We start from the raw sequence: 21,432 nt of genomic DNA, 5'->3' as shown, positions 1-21,432 counted from the left end.
TGATTGGATTATTTGTTCTTTGGGTGTTGAGTATGATAAGTTCTTTATAGATTTTGGATACTAGCCCTTTATCTGATATGTCATTTGCAAATATTTTCTCCCATTCTGTCGGTTGTCTTTTGGTTTTGTGGACTGTTTCTTTTGCTGTGCAAACGCTTTTTATCTCGATGAAATCCCGATAGTTCATTTTTGCCCTTGCGTCCCTTGCATTTGGCGATGTTTCTAGGAAGAAGTTGCTGTGGCTGAGGTCGAAGAGGTTGCTACCTGTGTTCTCCTTTAGGATTTTGATGGACTCCTGTCTCACGTTTAGGTCTTTCAACCATTTGGAGTCTCTTTTTGTGTGTGGTGTAAGGAAATGGTCCAGTTTCATTCTTCTGCATGTGGCTGTCCAATTTTCCCAACACCATTTGTTGAAGAGACTGTCTTTTTTCCACTGGACATTCTTTCCTGCTTTGTCAAAGATTAGTTCACCATAGAGTTGAGGGTCCACTTCTGGGCTCTCGATTCTGTTCCTACTGATCTATGTGTCTGTTTTTGTGCCAGTACCATACTGTCTTGATGATGACAGCTTTGTAATAGAGCTGGAAGTCCGGAATTGTGCTGCCGCCAGCTTTGCTTTTCTTTTTCAATGTTCCTCTGGCTATTTGGGGTCTCTTCTGGTTCCATACAATTAGGATTATTTGTTCCATTTCTTTGAAAAAAGTGGATGGTATTTTGATGGGGATTGCATTGAATGTGTAGATTACTCTAGGTAGCATTGACATCTTCACAATGCTTGTTCTTCCAATCCATAAGCATGGAACGTTTTTCCATTTCTTTGTGTCTTCTTCAATTTCTTTCATGAGTATTTTATAGTTTTGAGTACAGATCCTTTGCCTCTTTGGTTAGATTTATTCCTAGGTATTTTATGGTTTTGGGTGCAATTGTAAATGGGATCGACTCCTTGATTTGTCTCTCTTCTGTCTTGTTGTTGGTGTATAGGAATGCCACTGATTTCTGTGCATTGATTTTATAGCCTGCTACTTGACTGAATTCCTGTATGAGTTCTAGCAGTTTTGGGGTGGAGTCTATTGGGTTTTCCACATACAGTATCATATCATCTGCAAAGAGTGAGAGTTTGACTTCCTCTTTGCCGATTTGGATGCCTTTGATTTCTTTTTGTTGTCTGATTGCTGTGGCTAGGACTTCTAATACTATGTTGAATAGCAGTGATGATAGTGGACATCCCTGCTGCGTTCCTGACCTTAGGGGTAAAGCTCTCAGCGTTTCTCCATTGAGAATGATATTCGCTGTAGGTTTTTCATAGATGGCTTTTATGATATTGAGGTATGTCCCCTCTATCCCTATACTCTGAAGAGTTTTGATGAAGAAAGGATGCTGTACTTTGTCAAATGCTTTTTCTGCATCTATTGAGAGGATCATATGATTCTTGTTCTTTCTTTTGTTAATGTATTGTATCACGTTGATTGATTTGCGGATGTTGAACCAGCCTTTCAGCCCAGGGATAAATCCCACTTGGTCGTGGTGAATAATCCTTTTAATGTACTGTTGGAGCCTATTGGCTAGTATTTTGGTGAGAATTTTTGCATCCATGTTCATCAAGGATATTGGTCTGTAATTCTCCTTTTTGATGGGGTCTTTTTCTGGTTTTGGGATCAAGGTAATGGTGCCCTCATAAAATAGGTTTGGAAGTTTTCCTTCCATTTCTATTTTTTGGAACAGTTTCAGGAGAATAGGTATTAATTCTTCTTTAAATGTCAGATAGAATTCCCCTGGGAAGCCATCTGGCCCTGGGCTTTTGTTGTTGGGAGATTTTTGATGACTGCTTCAATTTCCTTAGTGGTTATAGGTCTGTTCAGGTTTTCTATTTCTTCCTGGTTCAATTTTGGTAGTTGATACATCTCTAGGAATGCACCCATTTCTTCCAGGTTATCTAATTTGCTGGCATAGAGTTGCTCATAATATGTTCTTATAATTGTTTCTATTTCTTTGGCGTTGGTTGTGATCTCTCCTCTTTCATTCATGATTTTTTTTTTTTAAAGATTTTATTTATTTATTTGACAGAAAGAGACACAGCAAGAGAGGGAACACAAGCAGGGGGAGCGGGAGAGGGAGAAGCAGGCTTCCCGCGGAGCAGGGAGCCCGATGTGGGGCTCGATCCCAGGACCCTGGGATCATGACCTGAGCCGAAGGCAGACGCTTAATGACTGAGCCACCCAGGCGCCCCTCATTCATGATTTTGTTGATGTGGGTCATTTCTCTTTTCTTTTTGATAAGTCTGGCCAGGGGTTTATCAATCTTGTTAATTCTTTCAAAGAACCATCTCCTAGTTTCGTTGATCTGTTCTACTGTTCTTTTGGTTTCTATTTCATTGATTTCTGCTCTGATTTTTATTATTTCTCTTCTCCTGCTGGGTTTAGGCTTTATTTGCTGTTCTTTCTCCAGCTCCTTTAGGTGTAGGGTTAGGTTGTGTATTTGAGACCTTTCTTGTTTCTTGAGAAAGGCTTGTATTGCTATATACTTTCCTCTCACGACTGCCTTTGCTGCATCCCAAAGATTTTGAACAGTTGTGTTTTCATTTTCTTTGGTTTCCATGAATTTTTTTAATTCTTCTTTAATGTCCTGGTTGACCTATTCATTCTTTAGTAGGATGCTCTTTAGCCTCCATGTATTTGAGTTCTTTCCGACTTTCCTCTTGTGATTGAGTTCTAGTTTCAAAGCACTGTGGTCTGAAAATATGCAGGGAATAATCCCAATCTTTTGGTACCGGTTGAGACCTGATTTGTGACCTAGGATGTGATCTATTTTGGAGAATGTTCCATGGGCACTAGAGAAGAATGTGTATTCCATTGCTTTGGGATGGAATGTTCTGAATATGTCTGTGAAATCCATTTGGTCCAGTGTGTCATTTAATGTCTTTATTTCCTTGTTGATCTTTTGCTTAGATGACCTGTCCATTTCAGTCAGGGGGGGTGTTAAAGTTCCCCACTATTATTGTATTGTTGTCAGTGTGTTTCTTCGCTTTTGTTATTAATTGCCTTATATAATTGGCTGCTCCCATGTTAGGGGCATAGATATTTACAATTGTTAGATCTTCTTGTTGGATAGACCCTTTAAGTAGGATACATTACCCTTCCTCATCTCTTATTACAGTCTTTGTTTTAAAATCTAATTTGTCTGATATAAGGATTGCCACCCCTGCTTCCTTTTGGTGTCCATTAGCATGGTAAATGGTTTTCCACCCCCTCACTTTCAATCTGGGGGTGTCTTTGGGTCTAAAATGAGTCTCTTGTAGACAGCATATTGATGGGTCTTGTTTTTTAATCCAATCTGATAGCCTATGTCTTTTGATTGGGGCATTTAGCCCATTTACATTCAGGGTAACTATTGAAAGGTATGAATTTAGTGACATTGTATTGCCTGTAAGGTGACTGTTACTGTATATTGTCCCTGTTCCTTTCTGATCTGTGCTGCTTTTAGGCTCTCTCTTTGCTTAGAGGACCCCTTTCAATATTTCTTGGAGGGCTGGTTTCATGTTTGCAAATTCCTTGATTTTTGTTTGTCCTGGAAGCTTTTTAACTCTCCTTCAATTTTCAATGAGAGCCTAGCTGGATATGGTATTCTTGGCTGCATATTTTTCTCGTTTAGTGCTCTGAAGATATCATGTCAGTCCTTTCTGGCCTGCCAGGTCTCTGTGGATAGGTCTGTTGCCAATCTAATATTTCTAATATTTCTAATATGTAGGTTACATATTTCTTCTCCCGAGCTGCTTTCAGGATTTTCTCTTTGTCTCTGAGACTCGTAAGTTTTACTATTAGATGTCGGGGTGTTGACCTATGTTTACTGATTTTGAGAGGGGTCTGTGCCTCCTGGATTTTGATGCCTATTTCCTTCGTCACATTAGGGAAGTTCTGTGCTATTATTTGCTCCAATATACCTTCTGCCCCTCTCTCTCTTTCTTCTTCTTCTGGGATCCCAATTATTCTAATGTTGTTTCGTCTTATCGTATCACTTATCTCTCGAATTCTGCCCTCGTGATCCTGTAGTTGTTTCTCTCTCTTTTTCTCAGCCTCTTTATTTTCCATCATTTGGTCTTCTATATCGCTCATTCTCTCTTCTGCCTCATTTATCCTAGCAGTTAGTGCCCCCATTTTTGATTGCACCTCATTAATAGCCTTTTTGATTTCGACTTGGTTAGATTTTAGTTCTTTTATTTCTCCAGAAAGGGTTTCTCTAATAACGTCCATGCTTTTTTCAAGCCCAGCTAGTATCTTTAAAGTCATGATTCTGAACTCTAGGTCCGACATCGTACTAATGTCCGTATTGAGTAGGTCGCTGGCTGACGGTACTATCTCTTGTTCTTTTTGCTTAGGTGATATTTTTCATCTTGTCATTTTGTCCAGAGGAGAAGAGATTATGAGAGAACAAAATGCTAACAGGTTAACAACGTTCCCAGCAAATATACTCTATACAAATCAGAAAAGACCTGAAACCAGGGGAAAAAAAGGGAAAGAAAGAGAAAAGAAAGAGAAAAGAAAGAAAAAAAAAGAAAAAGATAAAAACAAAAACAAAAACAGAACAATACAAAAAAACAGAATATGATAAAATATGATCAGGCTGGTGCATAGATCAGTGCCACACACTAGATTTTGGGCATATTTTGGTCTGTTAGAAAAAAGTGCCTCCTAAAATTTTAAAGGAAGAAAGTCTTATATATGTACAAAATAAGGGTTGATACAATGAAGGGATGGAAGATGACTGTAAAGATGAAAATTATAAGAGATTTTATAAAAGGAATTGATAAGAAGTTGTTTGAAAAAAGAAAGAAGATTTAAAAAAAAAAGGGAGAGAATGTGACCAGGCAGGAGAGTAGAACAAAGCCATACACTAGTGATTTAGGGTATATTTTGATCTGTTAGAAGAAACTGTATCTCAAAATTTTAAAGAGAGAACAACTTATATATATATGCCAAAAATAAGGATAACTACTATGAAGGGATAAAATATGACTCTAAAAATGAAAAATAAAAAATGTTTTTTTAAAAAAAGGGATTGATAAGATGTTGGTTGAAAAAGGGAAAAAGAAAAATTAAAAAAACAGTTAAAAAAATTAACTTTGAAAAACTAATGAATCATGGTAAAAAAAAGCCATGAATTCTATGTGCAGTATTCCCCTAGCGCTGGAGTTCTCCCGTTCTCCTTGATAGTAAACTTGGTCTTGGCTTGCTGGCTGTTCGTGCTGATCTTCTGGGGGAGGGGCCTGTTGCCGTGGTTCCCAAATGTCTTCGCCGGAGGTGGAATTGCCCCACCCCTGTTGGTCCGGGCTAAGCAAGCTCCTTGGGTTTGCTCTCAGGAGCTTTTGTTCCCTGCAAGCTCTCGGTACAGCTTTGGAGGACCAGGGTGAAAATGGTGGCCTCCCAATCTCCACTCGGGGGAGCTGAGAACTTGGGGCCCCGCTCCTCAGTGTGCCCCCAGAGAAAAGCAGTCACTCCCGTCTCCCCGGACTCTGGTCGCACTCCGTGCTCACCCGGCCTGTGACCGAGCGTTTCTATCTCTGGCACCCGACCCCGTGTGGAGTCTCCAAACCCAGCAGATCCCTGCGGTGCGCTCCCGCGCCGCTCCTCTCGGGGGAGGAAGGGGAGTCTCCCCGGATCTGCCGCTTGTTGGGTCCCTGCTGGAGGAGCAGTGGCCCGACTGGGCCGCGGGTCACGGTTTATGGCAACCCCGAGCTGAGAGCCCGCGCCTCGGCTCCATCTCTGCAGCCGGCTTCCCCGCTCCAATACCTGGCAGCTCTGCCGCACTCAGGCACCCCTGGTCTTTCTGTGACCCCGAGGGTCCTGAGACCACACTGTCCCGCGAGGGTTCCACCCCCCGCTTAGCCACTGCAGCGGCGTCCCTCAGCGGAACCGAATTCCAAAAGTTCCGATTTTGTGCTCCGTGGCTCTATCACTTGCCAGAAGCGGCTGACGGAGGCCCCTCCCCCGCCGTCTATCCTCCCGAATATCGCCTCGGATTCACTTCTCCGCACGTCCTACCTTCCAGTAAGTGGTCGCTTCTCCGTTCAGAGAGTTGTTGTTACTCTCTTCTTCGGTCTCCTGTTGAGTTCGTAGGTGTTCAGAATGGTTTGATCCCTATTCAGCTGAATTCCTGGGACCAGACGAAATCTAGGTCTCCTACTCCTCCGCCATCTTGATCCGCCCTCTCGTGCCAACCATTTTTTGATGTACATACTTTCATTGATTGATCAGTCTTACAAATAAGTACTGTTATCCCAATATTATAAATGAGAAAACAGAGACTAGGAAACCATGGAAGGGAAGAAAACTAAAGTTTGTTGAGCAAGTGAATATTAACATGAGATGCACTTCATATTTATACATTCATTTACACTTTACATATGCATCCCCTGTTACAGTTTTAAAAAACTTGGGCTCAGAGTTGTTAAATAATTTATACAATATCATACACTTAGTAAGCAGGTAAGTTGAACTAGGATCTGAGTGGATCTGATTCATTGTATTTTTCCCAATTACATCAAAATACTTCAGCATAAAATTCTTTAAATGTAGCTGCTAGCAGAGGCACTGAAGAATTTAGATGGCTTCCAGCTCACGAGGGGAAGGTTACCACTTATAAAACTGTTGTGTTCCCCAGCAGGGAAAGGCATCTGGGAACATTTCCAGAATTAAATTCATCCATAATTAAATAAATAAAATTAATAAGAGTAAATATTAGAGGCATCTTTCTTGGCTCAACTGTATGGTCCAGTCAGGTCACAAAATGTACTCTATTATAATTTCTTTTCCTTCTTTTTTCTTCCTACTAAAACTGTTGAACATTCATTACTTCATTATACTTTGTTTTTTAACTCATCCATCTCTTGTTCTAGATTAGGAGTTCCTTGGGGGCAGATACCTTGATATATCCTAGCCATCTAATACCTGACACTTAGCAGATGCTCAATAAAAATCAAAGGAATGGATGACTGAATAAACAAATGAATTCATTAATAAACAAACATGAAACAACAGGGTAGCAAGCCAAACTTATTACCTAGCTCTAGCAAACTTGGAATAGTCTAGAATATGGTGCTCACACTGAAGGTGATGTGATGCCTCAAGTGTATAACCTCGAGTTATAGATTTAGCTTGGTGAGTACTTAGCCAGGACTCCGCTTACTTGAGTGGTACCCACCTCTGTCCCACTACCATTCAAGATGCTCCAATCTTGATCTCCAGTCACTGAGAGACTACGGTCCCTCTGACTCTATGATTCTCTAGGGCATACTCTCCCCTACTTCTCCTTCACTCCTCTGTTCCAAATATATGTTTTGTTTTGATGTTTGCAAAAATGTTAAATGTAGGCTTTCCTTCTGCTCAGAAAGGCATTATCTGCCTACAGATAATATGCAGAGGTTAAGAGCATGAGTTTCAAGTCAGACTAAATAGGTTCAGGCCTAACTATCATTTATTTATCAGCATGTGACCTTCAAAAAACAGCGTGTCTAAGTTTTAGCTTCTCTTACATAGATGGGGATAATCGAAGTACCTACCCCAGAGGATTACTGTAGAAATTATATGAGATGATGAAACAAATGCAGTGAGCATGGCTCCTAACACATTATTATTTTAATAATAGAATGAGAGTAAGAAAGTGCCTTTTTGTTTGGCTGTCTGGTTTATAATTACTTAAGAATTAAAACCAAGAGAAAAGAGAAATCCCCTTTATCCTCCTAAAAAGCATTGAGTAGTCTGGTTGCAAGGACAGGAATATCAGTGGTTTGGCCCACCTTTAGATCTTCTGCCCATCCTTGCAATGAGAGTGAGTGCTATGGTTGTTGACCTGGGTATTGGGCCTTCTCAGGGGTCTGGGATGGGTGAGGGGGTGGAAAGGGGAGTGCTGTCACACCTAAACCACATAGACTGAGCGAGAGAGGAGGCAATAGCTAAAGGAAAATCAGAGCAGAAAAGAGCTGCTCTGCATCCCTACAGGACTAAACCCAACCAAGGATAACCGATGTAAGATGACCTTACCAACCAAGAGAAATGAAAGCACCTTCAAATGCCTGCTTTCTGCTAATAAAAGGCATAACTTCCCAAATTCAAACTGGTCACTAACCCCTCTGGGAAGTATGCAAATAAAAGGACAGAATTGTGCAAATAAAAGGATGGATTTTCATCTGTGTGTGTCTGTCCTTGTTATAGTTTAATACAACCACATGTTGTCCCTTGTCTCAGGAAAGAATAAGTTAGAGTAACAAAATTCAGACATAAATTGCCAATATTTCCTAACATAGCTTTTTCCAGAAGCTTTTGTAAAAGTAGAAGTCATATTGATGCCAAGTTCCAAACAGCACTTAAATCAGGACATTTTGTCCTAGAGTCATTTACCCATGGGTGGTGGTGGTGGTGGTGGTGGTGGTGGTGGTGGTGGTGGTGTGTGTGTGTGTGTGTTTCAGTGGTGGTGATGTATGTGTGTATGTTTCAGTGTACCTGTATTTGTGTTTCGCTTATTCTCTTCCTTAACATTTCTCCTCATAAGAAATTTCTCCTCTCAATGGTCTTCTACCACTCAAGCCATCAAACATGGAGGAATGAACATAATACTTAATCAATGTAATTTTCTTCCTTGAATAGAACATCAGATATACAAGCAATTTTTTAATATGTTCACATGAAAAGAAAAATAGGCAAATGTAGAAGGTAATTATGGAGGTCACAGAAAGTTTCTTTTCTCCTTTTGTTTTTAAATGAAACGTACAGGGGTGCCTGGGTGGCTCAGTCAGTTGGGCGGCTGCCTTCGGCTCAGGTTGTGATCCCAGGGTCCTGGGATTGAGCCCTGCATCGGGCTCCCTGCTCGGCGGGGAGCCTGCTTCTCCCTCTGCCTGCCTCTCTGCCTACTAGTGCTTCTATCTCTCTGTCAAATAAATAAATAAAAAATCTTTAAAAAAAAATAAAAAATAAATGAAATGTACATTTTCAAATTAAAAGACAATTCTGGGAAAATATTGGGATGACCATTAAAAAAGGATATGAAATATGAAAAGTTCAAGTAATAAATAATGAACACAAATAAATGACCTTCCAGTTTGTCAACCTCCAAGCCAAGCATTATATTCCAGGATTTGGAGTTAATAAGAAGACTGCAGAAACTGAAAGTGAGCCACACAGACAAAGAAATCTCACTTCATTCTATTGTGTTCTTAAAACATGGATATTTGCATGGCTAGAGCATTAGATAAGTAGACTGAAACATCATTTTATTTAATATGACTAATTCTGGAGAAGTCCATCACAAGAAATGAAAACCTGGAACCCAATAGAGATGTTCCCAGTTCTGGGTTGGGCCTGTTTTCCCTGGAGGTTCTACAAGCCTACAGCCAACATTACGTCCAAGATGTATTAAATAAAACAATGGTATCACTAAATGAAAATATTACTGGATATTGTAGACTACCTTTGGAAAAGCTTCTTACGAAAACATACCTCAATCATTTAACTTGACAGGCCAACTCCATTATTAAAAGTATATCTGTATCTTTCAACAAATCTTGACTCATATTGGTAGCTTCCTTCTTAGTTCCAAAAGAGAATACTATCACCATGTGCTTACTATAATAGAAAGGCTCTTATCATTGTGTTACAAGTGTCCTTCTTCCTTAAAATCCAACCTTATTCCTTTCTTAAAGTCTCAATATAATATAATGTAATACAAATATAATCAATTATGTATATTATAATAATAAAATGTAACACGTTTATAATATTTATATTGTTATTTAGATTATATTTACTATTATTTATATATTTATTTATACCTTATAATATGTTTATAATTTTTGAAATATACAATGTAATATAACAATGTAACCTATAATTATTACTCACCAAATATATAGTTATAATATATTAAAATATATAATATATTATATATTATTATCTACATATACATGCTTAATTATACCTTTATAGGACTGAATGGCAATAGGGTTGAAAAAGAGTTCCCACTGAGATTTAATTCAAGGCCATGGATTAGACATTGCAGTTGTAATCATTCCCCATTCACCAGTATCCCATTTACAAAGCCTATTCCCTGTGAATCTACCTCAGTTAGTTTCTTCTCTGAAGAGACTTCCATGCCCATACTCTTTACCGCCAGAAAGATAGAACAATTTTTTAAAATGCCACCAGTATTTTGTGTAATGAGCTTAAGTGCCAGTGAATGTATAATCAGATCATCGCTGTCTTGTGCCTGCCATCTTGTACAAACTCTTCTAGTTATACTTGTCACACTGCACTGTAGTTTGTTTAATGCCAGTCTACACAGTGGGACTCTGACTTACCTGGGTGAAAAGCCATGTTATCCTCATTTTTGTTTCCAGTGGCAGATACAGTCTGAACCAGGCCACCACCAAGCCAGGGCACTTATCTCTTAGCTGCTAGGAGTCTTGGCTGCTGGTGGCCCATAGCGATCTTTCTCCAGAGAATTCTTTTTGACCACTAGGAGTCCAGAAATGCCCACAAGGAGAGCCCTCATCAAATGACTAGATGATTGAAGGGTACACAGACCCAGCCTCTCGACTCAAGGTGGGACAAGTCTGTGGTCTTCATGCCCTGTAGCTCCCCTGGAGATCAGGTGAGGCAAGACTCAGCTGAATTCACATCTCTGCTTAGCTTCTTCCCCTGCCCAGATCTGCTTCCTTCACTCCTGAAAACACTCCATCAGCTAATCACTCATACATGAACCTCCATGTCAGGCTGTGCTTTTAGGCAATCTGACCTAAAACACCTCTAAGTGCACTGATTGCTGGGACAAATGGTCTGTCTCTCCTATTAAGCTCTGAGATCCACAAGAACAGAAAAAATGACTTATTTATCTCTTCATATCCAGTATCTAATTCAGTGCCTGACAGTAAACACTCAAAAAAAAGTTTGTAAATTTGAATTAATATGTGAATATATTTACCTCATTCCTTATTCTCTTCTTGGACAGAACAGATAAATCCTAGGAAAAGCAAGACATGGGTTTAAGGATTATCATTGCCATTATCATTTCATACCAACCTTTCTCTAAGACCAAATGAATATGAATTGTTGGGAGAAATAGTAAACTCTGAAATAAGGGGGGTAAAGACAAGCCTCCCCCAATTCTATCTTACAGTAACGTAGATAATGAAACAGTGGCACCTCATCAATTGAATGGATTCATTAATTGTAGCTAATGGCCAAACATCAAATTGAATTTTGTTTTGTTTTCTTTTTTAGCTTCCCCTGAGAATAATTTTTCCCTTCCTCACTTTCATCTTACACCCATATTAAATCAACATTAGGTTGGTAAATATCAAGACAACTCTAGGAAATAAAGATTTTCTCAGTTGCATTTTCTTGGTTGCAACACAGTATATCACCAGAGATTAAAACAAATATGGGACTCTGGTCTCTACTGTATCCCTTGGAAATGATCCTATTTCTCCTCACTAAGGAAGACAGATTAGACTCCACCAAATGAATTAACAAGGTCATCCAGAGGATAAGAACTCCAACATTAATCAAAAGCATGTACCTATATATATCTAAATTAATCTGAAGGCACACGTTTCTCCATCAGCGTATCTGCTCAGGCCTATGTCTTACTAATAAAGTAGCAGGATTTCTGTGGGCAGAAAATAGAACGATACTTTCAATGTTCTAATTATAATTCCTGTTACCGATCACCTCAAAGTTTGGCCAAGAAAGCATAAAAATAATTGACTCTTCACAAAAACATTTTGTTTTGAGGTAGACATAGTTTTCTGGTAAGAAAAGGCTCATTAGGTTTCTATTACTCAAACTTGTGTCAAATAGACAAGATACGATTCTTAACACAATGACAAAAAATTACTCAAATAACATCTCTAAGCAGATTCACTGTTTGGGAACACTGGTATTTGGTCAGCTCTTCTGGAAACCTCCAGCCATTGACTGTATTGCAATTACAGAGCTATGGACAAAACAAATGAGATGAGATCGTGCAGGAGAGGCATGGGATGGGCCCAGGAATTCTAAACAAAACTGGCCTTTAATATCGAATCTGCTGCCATTTCACCCAAGTGTGGGGCTGGAGACATTATGTTATCTCATCTATTTCTTACTATAACCCTGATAAGGCTGGATTTTTATCTTTATTTTACAAGTGATAACAGTTGTCTTTACAGATACTAGATCGCTTTTTCGAAGTCACATGGCTACTAAGTAGTGCTGCTGGAATTCAAACCACAGACGATCTGTTCCAAAGCCCATCATCTTTTGACTTCATCACTCTTTATCAGGTTAGCTAGTATTCACTAAGGGTTTATTTTTCACTGAGCTCTTAAATATCGGCATTTCTGTGACTCAGGGGAAAAAAAAGACACTTCTCTTTTTCTTTATGACACCAGCACTTACAATCCTATCACCCTTTTGATATATTACTTACTAGCTAACAACTAATACATGATCTGTTCTAAGAAGCAATTCTATATCCGAAGAGTGGGCGCCGTCTTCTTTGAAGTTATCAAAATGAGTTAGTAAAATGCAGTGGATGCTTTGAGGGCATGCTAAAGTTTTGGAATCTGTCAGCAAATGAAGAAAAATGAAGGCAATACCGGGCACCCTCGATTTTGTGGACAAAGCCCATAGCAGACACAGGCATGTTCATGACTCCATGGCTTCCAAAGCCCTGGGGAAGTTCAGAAATGATGCCTGGTTTCCTGAGTCAGAAAGAGAGTGTGGCCAGGTTCCCTGCTAGAGGAAGGTGGGGAGAAAACTGGGCTGCCATCCTCTGTTCTCTTTGTGAAGTGGTATATGAAGTATCTACTGTGAGTGAAGGATGTGAGACAGAAAGTGGTAGAGGTTAAATGGGTTTGGATTCACCGTCTTGGGGAATGGAAGAAAGGACTGATAGGTGACAGGGTGACAAGAATGCAAGCTCCATGAGGTCAAGGAATTGACCTCCGTTGTGTCTCCTTAGTGTTTACACATAGTAGATGCTCACTAAATATTTGTGGAATAAGCAACCTTGGAAGAAATTCTTGAATTGGTTTTATAAATGGCAGTATCCAAGATATCATTTTGGAAATAAATTCTATTTGCAGTATTTCAATTAAATCAGCAACATCTCATGCCATATCATCTCTCTCTCTCAAGTTCCTCTTAATGCCAACCAAAGAGTCTTCATGCAGTTGAGGTCTGGACAAAATGAATATCAAGAGTGAATTGGAGGTATAAAGATTAGCCTGATGATTACCTATGTAAGATGGTTACAGGTTACCTTCCCAGGCTTTGCCTTGGTGATGGTGAAGGGGTTTGTGAGTGCTGCGAAATGAGTGTATGTAGATGAGTCTGAAGTCCTTTGGGAACACAGCTAGCCACTTGGCAGGTGCTGGCCTGACTCTTACTTTTCTTCTCTAAGGGCGAGTTTCTCAGATGCTGCATCTGACCTATTCCCTTTCCCCTCATTCCAGAGTTTCCTGGTGCTCTCTCTGTGTTTTCTCTTTTTTTTTTTTTTTTTTTTTTTGAGGTGTTTCTAGCAAGGCTCCAGAGGGTTGTCCCATCCTCCCCCAACAGCTACCCCTCAGTTTTAGGATACTGCTTTGCTGGAGATTCTTAACTACTGTAGGAACCTACAGGACTCACCTGGCCTAGAGATGTTGCATATGTGATGATTTTAGGGCTTGAGATCTACCTTCTCCTTGGCCCTCCATGTCATCGACTTTTCATGACCTCCACTCCCTTAAGGCACCAGCTCCTGTGTGTTCAGCTCTTGCTTCTACCAGCGAAAATAGGAAGAAGGGGAACCAGCAATGTGATGTATTAGCCAAGTTGAAGCCTTCAAGTTATATTTGCAAAACTGACAAAGCACTTTATAATCTCCATATAAAAGCCAAGTTGAAACACTTATTAAATCTGTATAAAATATACAAATGAGTAAATTATTGCTAATGGCATGACTTTCTGTACTCTTCTTCAAAGCTAAACCAGAAAATTATTTTCATTTTTTTTAAAGAGGTTTTTATTTACCTTTTCAGACTCTCCCATGAGCCCCTAGAAGTTGACAAGGGCAGGATTTTATTTTATTATTATTATTTTTAAAGATTTTATTTATTTGACAGAGAGAGACACAGCGAGAGAGGGAACACAAGCAGGGGGAGTGGGAGAGGGAGAAGCAGGCTTCCCGCCAGGCACGGAGCCCGATGCGGAGCTCGATCCCAGGACCCTGGGATCATGACCCAAGCCGAAGGCAGACGCCTAACAACTGAGCCACCCAGGAGTCCCAAATTATTTTCATTTTAAACAACAGATTCGTTTATTGCATTATCCAGGATACCTCACTAATCCATTTCAGCTTTTTAGTATAATATGGTTCTATCTACATTTGTAAACAAAAGACTGAGCTGCAAGAGAAATGACGAGAAAAGCTAGGCCTGCATTTCAGAGTAACATGCAAAAACCATTAAACCAGAATTCATTTTAAACAAGTTTCTGCTAGATAGTATGGGTTGAGCGTGATTACTAGTTCTAGGAACCCATTGGGAAACAAATAAAAGTTAAACATTGCCCTGGAAAATTGATACAAGTGAGTTGAATTCATTTATCTATTGAAAAACAAATAGAGCTCAAATTTGGCAAGAAGAGTAGGATATCTGGGGAGGAGATGGTATCCCAAGGATGTAGATGAGAACAAGTTATGTTAAGAAAAGTAAAAGGTACAGAGATGGAATTTTACACAATTACTCAGAATGTGGTAGATTTATATTATGTCAATTTAGCTCCACTGGAACTGAATTTCAAAAATTCCCTTGCCTGCATAGCTCCTGGTTGGCATGAAGTATCAGCCACACTCTTTGTGCATGCCGAAGGTGAAAGCAGGCAATGAGGCTCCTGGTAGCTTATACACACTGTTGCTTGTTGCTGGCTTCTCACCTTGGGGTAGCATCCTCTCCTCCAGTTCCTGTACCTCCTGCCAAATCCTCATTTGGCTTCTCTGGCTCCTGGGCTAGGAGCAGAATGAGTTCCTTGATGAAGGGCACTAGCTTCCCCTGCAGGATACCCCCATTCCCCATGTGGCATGTGTAAAGGCAGGGAGAAACCGTCATGGATTTTAAAAGCCTGTCCTCATGGGCTCCAATCAGCATTGCAGGTTCCTGCTTGTGCTCTCTTTCCCTCACATCCATCCTTCTTAACTGCCTGCCCTGTGGATGTCTGTCTCCACCACCAGATCCAGAAGGAAACATCTCACATAACAGTTTAACCATGTCCCGCAACTGTGCAAGGCCAAGCCACTATTATAGACCCCTATTTAGATATTAATGTGTATTTCAGAGATTTTGTGTTTCTCTGATCACACTCTGACTAAAACACAGGGAGATATTATTAGAGTGGGGAAACATTGGGAGGATAATTGGATAAATCATCTGTAATTTTTCAGAAGAAAGGAAATGACTTTGACTAGGCTATTGTTGCCATAAAGTTCTCCATGATGCTCAACAAAGGTAAACCAATGCTATTTAAGACCTTCGTATCTTCATATAACTTTATGCTATTAAAGTTGTTAGTCACACACTTTTATGTCATACACAATAGTTTATATTTATGCATATTTATGGCTAATGTTTCAAATATATTCAGTGTTTGACATTATCTAGGTGATACCACCATTCTTAGTCGCTGATGTTAAGTATTTAAGATTTTGCTTTGTATACCACTTCTGATGTGAATTTTTATCTGTAACCTGACTTTTTTCTCAAAAGAATTCTGAGAGGTCAGAAAAGAGTCAGTAGGGAGTTGGGATTTGGCATACAAGGAGACAACAAGCATTGCTAAAGCTCAGGCTGTTACATTTGCACCTTCTAATTTCAATTAATTTTCACAAAACCTCGATGGTTAGTTTCTTACTCCTATTTTTCAGTTAGGGACCGAGAAACAGAGAATAAAGGGTCCTATTCAACATCTCACCCCTAACAAAAACCTGTTTTTCCTTAAAAGTGAGTGAAACCATAATCATACCAATGGAAATACTGCAATAACCTTTAGAACCAGAAAATGTTGAGGTGCTATGCACTAAGAAAAGTAAGAAGATAAGAAGAAACCAGACCATATACCAAGGATTCAGTGTCTGACAGCTGGGCACAGCAACAAACAACAGTGATAAAAATTTTTATCTCTTGATAAGAAAAGTTATACTGATAGTAAACTCTTTACAGTAATATTTAATACATCTGAAAGCTCTTACATTTTTAACATGTAAAAATGAATCAAATGGAAAAAATTGCCCAAGCAAGAATCAAACACTAGACCACAAAACTTCCAAGTATCATCTAATGACTAGGGAGGAAGTATGTATTTTAATGAAAGAAATCCCCAACGAATACTACCTAGAATTTTCATTTCAGCAATTGTCCCTTCAATATTGAGACCCTTTGTCTATTCTAGAGGGGTAATGACAGGTCGAATTTTACCTGAAATCCCCTCAAGTTCCCAGTTCTCATGGTCACTTCCTTCTCAAATTTCTTTGTTACTGATCAATGGCACCTCGTTACGATCTCTGTGGAAGTTTGAAAAGGAGCCATTTCCCAATGGTTGTAAAAATACATGGAACATGAAGGGAAGTTACACTTTATACTGTAGTCAAGTCACAGAATTTTTAGCGGCATTTAATGATTTCCTATCTTTTACAAATGAGTTAACTGAAAATCAGAGAAATGAAGTTTTATTAGTTAAATTCAAAAGTGAGTTCAGGTTTTTGGGTGCATTAAACTGACACAATTCTGTGAGTGAGTAATTTTTTAAAAATAAAATTACAATTACAAAATTACATACAGGACTTTGGGTGTGGCTCATGAAAGTGTGGGTTTAACATTCTAACCAGAACTGAATGAGGTAAAATCCAACTTGAAAAGGCAAAAGCCAAGTAAGTGTTGAAAAACCCAGTCCCAGGAAGTGCAGGGAAGGAGAGGAGCTTCAGGGACAACTGGAACCAGAGTCATGAACCTCACCGGATTGTTTTCATCTCTGTTTCTCTCTGCAGGTTGGCTTTATTCCCTCTCATTGTAAACCAGCACTCTTCAGAAGCAGGAAAATATGGCTGCTGATAGTTCTTAAGTTATATATCATAGAGTTTAACCACTGCGATGCTGAGGTGTTCTCCAAACCAAATCTAAGGAAGGACCTTAATTGATCTAGTTGGGTCCAAGTTAACTGTTGTCAGTGGTGTTGAGTCTTATAAAAACATGGGGGCAACCATGAGCACACTGTCAGCATAGAAAAGGATCTGTGCCAAGAAGAATCTGGAAAGACAAAACAACCCTCCATAAATCATTTGCTCAATGCTGAACAGCTAATATGTGGTATATTCAGAATCATAAACTAAGGGTTCATTTCCAGCACAATTTTTTCTCTAAATGTTACAGCAGATACTAAAGAAATGAGTTTTCCTGGCTCAGAATTTGCGTTTTCTTGGCATAGAAAATTATCAGAATACACAAACAAAAACAAGACCCAACACAAAATAATCTTAGTTTTTTCAGTCAATTTAGAGTTCTTTTGAATGACTGTTATACACATCAATTCTCATCAGAGATTTATTAAGAAAACAGGACATTTGGGTTAAGCATGTATTATCTATTAACTCATGCTAGAAATTTCCTTTATACTGCTATTCTGATGTAATTTGTTTACCTATCTCTTTATCATAGATATAGAATAGATGAAAAAGTGCTAATTGGTTGTGCCCTGCAATAAAGGAAAGAGTATTATACAGTGCTTTGATATGTAAATAGCATAATTACAAGCTTTTTAAAGCCACTTTTTTTTTAGAATAAATAGCATATTGCTAAACATTTCAGACCAAAAAGTTTCTGCATAAGGAAGTCACTATTGATTAGTATTTCCTAGTTAAGTAATTCTCTATCGATTTATGTTTCTTTGCCCTCCACAAAGTGCTTCAGTCATTGGAAGAATTAAAAGGGGAAATGAAAATGGGAAATTTTGACAAAATATATTATAATAGAAAGAAAACTCCCCGCCTTTCCTTCTCTTTCTTTAATGCAGCTTTAGCAGCATCTTTTTATTTTAATTTTTACATTCATAAATTCCCATTCTTCTTGAATAGCTCCGAGAATTCCTCCCCACTTGGATTTATGACATATGTTGAGAAGGCAGTCCTGGAAAGGATTTATAATAGTGCCTAAACTATGCTACTATGCTTGAGATGAAAAAAGACAGGGCTTGAAAATCAAGTCATGGATTTCAGTGTTCAGCTCTCTTCCGCCAGGGAGACTTACTCTGGGCGAGGCCCCGCCTAGTGGCCTGGTGGAACATGGGCTACATCAGTTGCACTGTGTGCTGCTGGCCAAGAGCACAAAAGTCTCAATTCAGAAGCTGGAGAAAAGAGTCAGAAACTAAAACCAAGGGTAGCAGATGCCACGCCAAATTGAAGGCATATGAATTATCTTCTAGGTGAGTAAGGGAACAACATCTGTTCTTACTCATAAATCAAATCCTGCCCAGCAGGCTCAGGGCATGGGGTTCCTTACACGGAAGCACCGGACAGGACACAGGAGGAGAACGGATGACAGTGTGATTCCTCACACTGACGTGCAGTAGAGCAACGGTAAACAGGGTGTCCAGGAAACATCGGGAGGGGCCCACAGAACTATGAGCCATTCAGAAACCAGAACTGAGCTCATAACTACCTGGTAAACTCTACTGGCACAGGACAGAGGGCCAACTTGAAAGCAAAGCCACAAACGTGCAAGTTTGGGGGACTCTTTAAAATGCAATTAGAGCCACTGATCAAAGGACAGGTTTAATATATAAACAAACTGGAGAGAAGCCCTGATCACATTTGAACATTTTGCATTCTACCTACCTATACAACAATATTACCTTCAGGACGACCTCTGACCATTACCTTCAGGATGTCCTCTATTAATGAGAAGCCTTTTTCCCCCCTCTCACACTTAGAAGAATATGCTATTTGTCATTTATGCATATTGTATCTTTTTTTTAATTGCTCCATTTTCTTTTCTGATATCATACTACATGATAATGATTTAGAATTAATATGTCAGGTGTCCTTAGTGTGGTAGAAAGTTTTCCTTTTTCCCTCCAAGTTTACTTTCCATCTATTTCAGCCTTAATCTGTGCCCAGGGAGAATGACCTCCACCAACTGTGTTACCTGAGTTCCCCTGCTCTCTGGCTTCTAGCTGGGTTTGACCCATAAGAAGTATAGACATGAGATCAGATAATGTGAGAAGAGAAAGGTTGGGGTATTTTACCCTTACTCTCTTCCAACCAGATGGTGGCTTAGCAGGGATAGTGTTCTCCTTGAGTGAGCATCTCAGACAGCCCCTGTCAGGTGGCTATAGCTCTCTCTAGATTCCAGGCGTAGTCTCTTTGACTGTGTTTGTGTTGGCCTGATGGTGGGAGTAGCTGCCTGTCCCTGCTAGTTTTAGAGGGCTTTGTCATCCCTTTTTGAATCCCTTAACCCTGCCACACCTTGGTACAGAGCCTCTTTATTGCATTCTCTTAAGTTATTCCTTTTTTCCTTAAATTATTCTTATATGTGCAACATCTTTTCTTCTAGAACTCTGATTAATAAAGTTAGCAAAGAAATATCATTTACTACAACACCAAATCTGAAGAAACAGCAATCTATTATAAGCAAAGTCAATGCAAAGGGCAATGACAATAATCCAACAGACAAGGGGGAATGTTTCCAGAAAGCAGTACCTGGCTTTTCATACCAGGGTTCAACATCTGATTCTGCCTCTTGCTAGATCCATGAACTTGAACAAATCTTATAGTTTCTCAAAACCTGTTTCTTTCCTAATAAGATGAGACTAATAATAATATGTCTCTCATAAAATGGTTGCAAAGATTCAATGAGAGAATTTGGTTTAAACTCATAGCATGCCATTGTCATTAAAACTGACAGCTTGGCAGCTGTGATAGTAACGATGATTTTAAAATGATGCTTCCAGGGATGAAACCTCAACTGAGAGGTACAATCTAAACACTTTAAAGATGACTCTTGGTGACCTATGCTAAGGAAATTCCATGGCTACTTTACTCAGTTTACAAACTGCCATGGCATTATTGCTACCAAAGAATAAGAAACAATATCCTGGATTATTATTTTATCACTTAGTCTCAAACAACATAAGGTTCCCAGCCTTGAAATACCCCCTCCTCCAAGCTCCAAAGATACAGCACAGAGGGGAAGATGAGAGAGATGGTGGTAAGGATGATGGCAACTCTTCCTGAGATTAATTACCGAGATTCATTCTTACTGAGACTAACTATATGATAGCACTTGCTTTTCTAAGCATTTGACACATACTAAATCTTTCAATCCTCATAACAGTCAGATAGTGTTTATCATTATTTTCTCATTTTATAAATAGAGCAAATGATGCAAAGATTAAATAACCTGCCACTAGTAAGTGGCAGAAGGGATGTTCAAACCCTGGGGCCAAGGCTCCAACACCCACGTGCTAAAGCACCCAGGTACAGTGCCTGACCCTGCAATTTCTACCCCATTTTTTTGATACCATGGATATCTGGGTTCCATCTTTATGAATACAAACATTTAATTTAGAATTATAACACCACTCACAAATTTTTGTCAAGCAAGCACTTTACAGAGCAAATATCATTAGGCCAGTTTAATTTATGATTGAATTTTCTATTCAGCACAGTTAAAACATTTTTATGTTTACTTTACTGAAATTACATTTATCAGGCTCGTTTTTCTGTAAACTGTACACTGAATATCTGATTTATTGGTGAGTCATTTTGTCCATATAAAATGTGACTGATTATAGCTTTTACCCATAGTACTTTTCTTTTATGGCTATTATAATAGAGCTTCAACAACCCACATTTAATTTACATGAATTCAATCAGCTTGGCCAAAAATTAAAATAAATCTAAGAGTTTCAGTGACTTCCCAAATCCACCCTCAAGGGATTCTCAAACAGTAAAAGGTTTCATACATGGTGAAGATAGAATTGAACCGCGATTCCTCCAAAAAGAAGTGAAGGAATTAACTTGGGGTAGGAGGACGAGGGTGTTGATGAGAAACAGCTTATTAACATAATCTCAAAATATCTCCCTCCAAATTACAATTTACAAAAGTTATAATTTGCCACACAGTGGAGAAACAAAATAGCACCTTAACCACCTGATGGAAATTACCATCGTGAATACAGGACAGGCACGATGTGCCTACCGGTGTGTGATGGCCTAAGAAGGACACAGCAGCACTTAATTTAGCAATCCTGCCAAAAAGATACATAACCAGAATCACCTTAGGGGGAAACTTAGGTAAACCACCTTCAAAGACAATCTGTTGGGGCGCCTGGGTGGCTCAGTCAGTTAAGCAGTTGCCTTCAGCTCAGGTCATGATCCCAG

At 39.2% G+C, this 21,432-nt stretch overlaps 1 long non-coding RNA gene across 1 annotated transcript in view; it reads right to left on the bottom strand.

Annotated features, from left to right (window-relative positions):
* The window catches only part of LOC113910229, a 29,972-nt gene extending 16,237 nt beyond the window's left edge, over positions 1–13,735 (bottom strand). The window contains exons 1-2 of the long non-coding RNA XR_003515983.1: positions 13,653–13,735; positions 10,966–11,004 (exon numbers count right to left, since the gene is read on the bottom strand). This is a non-coding gene — a long non-coding RNA (uncharacterized LOC113910229). The remainder of the gene's footprint in view (positions 1–10,965; positions 11,005–13,652) is intronic.
* Between the last annotated feature and the right edge of the window lie 7,697 nt (positions 13,736–21,432).

Source organism: Zalophus californianus, chromosome 4, assembly GCF_009762305.2.
Source record: "Zalophus californianus isolate mZalCal1 chromosome 4, mZalCal1.pri.v2, whole genome shotgun sequence".
Taxonomy (NCBI): domain Eukaryota; kingdom Metazoa; phylum Chordata; class Mammalia; order Carnivora; family Otariidae; genus Zalophus; species Zalophus californianus.
The sequence above is the reverse complement of the archived record's forward strand: the minus strand, read 5'-3'. Positions and strand labels throughout refer to the sequence as shown.